The 1,947-nt window shown below is 38.4% G+C and overlaps 1 protein-coding gene across 8 annotated transcripts in view; it reads left to right on the forward strand.

The window, feature by feature from the left end:
- Positions 1-1,947, forward strand: part of LOC116704088 (protein unc-13 homolog B) — a 97,341-nt gene that overhangs the window by 45,391 nt on the left and 50,003 nt on the right. The window lies entirely within an intron of this gene.

A 1,947-nucleotide genomic window follows, 5' to 3' on the forward strand; every position in this document is an offset into this window, starting at 1 on the left:
CTGGGGTGCCCAAACTTTCAAACCCCACTGTATATTATTGTCTTTAGAATGGTAACATTTTAGCAAACAATTGCCTATTTGTACATCCAGCTACATTTACAGAGTTGTGTTTCCAGTATTCACTCTCCTTTTGGTTCTTGTTTGGTGTCCATCAACTCCTGAGACAGATGTCTGGCTCTTCAGCGGCTATTCCTTAGCTGCACGCTACACGTGTCTGTCTGTTGTTTAGTGCTGGTCAGGCAGCGTGCAGTGGGTCTATCTGAGCTTTTTTTATTTAAACTGCTGCCTACTGGAAACATGAGAGCATTGAGAACAAATACGGTTAATGAGCCTTAAAACCAAAACAATGAGCTGAAAGAGCTTAAAAATTGGCTAGTGGAGCAGAGTTCACCAATACTCATTATGGGTGTCTTCTTTCACAAAACATGTAGTAATTTGTTTTTTTGCTAAATAAAACCATATTGATCAGCAGAGCTTTAAGGCCTTTCATAGTGGTATCCACACCTTGTTCAGTTTTATTGATCAGACACCCTCGAAATTGCTTGATTTAACATAATAAAAAAGATCATATCATATTTCGTTTCCCAGGGGACAATTCAATGCTCTTACACGATTTGGAGGGTGGAATTTCCCCTGTGCTCCTCCTGCTCTACCTACTGTATCTCTCCTCTGTTACCAGCACTTTGTATCAGGCATGGTGATCAAAAGGCATCAAAGTTAAAGCAGGGTGTGTGTCCACTGAGTGGGAGAGAGGAGACCTTTCAAGGATGCAGGAGGCCATGGTGACTCTCTGTGCTACCAGAGCCATTCATTAAAGCTGCTGGTCGGTGTGTCTTTGAAGCCTTGGCCTTTGTGTGCGTGTCCTTTTAATGTGCATCTGTCTGCAGAGCACCGATCATCCCCCTGAAAAGTGGGAATGGGGAGAGTATCTGCTATTTATATGCCTCTTTTTACATTATTTTCATTTATGTGGGACACAGGTTAGCTTGACCCCTAATTTGCACCCATAGTCCCAACACAACTAAAAATGGCAAATTATTAAACCATTTTTTACATTATACATATAATATAAATACAATTTTACACTGGCAGTGTTTAATGATACAGTCAGACAAGTATTAAACACTCACGTTAATATAATAATGTAATGTAAAAAAAAAAATCAGATCATTAACGAGTACATATATGAGTAGTTTGTAAAAACAAACTGTATATTGTGCAGTTCCTTATTTCCAGAGGGTTGCGGCTCTAACAAAAAAAAAGTCTGATCGTCCCATTTGGCTGCATCTGAATAGAAAAACACAATCTTGTCTGGCAACTACCCTCTTTTGTTTTTTTCGTGGAAGCGCTGTCCTTGGATTTGACAAAGTATTTTAAAGGAGGAGGTTCCATTCCATGTAGAAGTTAGATAATGAGAAAGAAGGGCCATGTACTTTTGAAAACGTACCATATTGAAAGAATTGAATCTCTGAATGTGACATTGGCGATAACAATGTGGCTTCTTAAAGAGTATTTTAAGCATTTATTCAGTGAGTGAATCTGTTGGCTTAAGTATGGAGGCCAGGAATACAAGAGTAATGCGGTCGCAGGTAATCGATATCATTGGAGATGTTGTTAGGTGAAAAAAAATAAAAAATGGAAAACACCCATTCTTTGCATGCGTACGTCAGTTACGAGCCACACTTGATTTTCTTTCAGAATATTTTTTTTTTGCCATTTTTTAGTTAGTATTTTTATTATCATGTGTTAGAAGCCATGCCATCTGAAGTATCTTTGTACATTTGATCTCTGTCGGTATAGATCTCTGTCGGTATAGATTTCTCTCGTTATAGATCTCTGTTGGTATAGATCTCTGTTGGTATAGATCTCTGTTGGTATAGATCTCTGTCGGTATAGATTTCTCTCGTTATAGATCTCTGTTGGTATAGATTTCTGTTGGTATAGATC

This window comes from Etheostoma spectabile, chromosome 16 (assembly GCF_008692095.1).
Source record: "Etheostoma spectabile isolate EspeVRDwgs_2016 chromosome 16, UIUC_Espe_1.0, whole genome shotgun sequence".
NCBI classification, from domain to species: domain Eukaryota; kingdom Metazoa; phylum Chordata; class Actinopteri; order Perciformes; family Percidae; genus Etheostoma; species Etheostoma spectabile.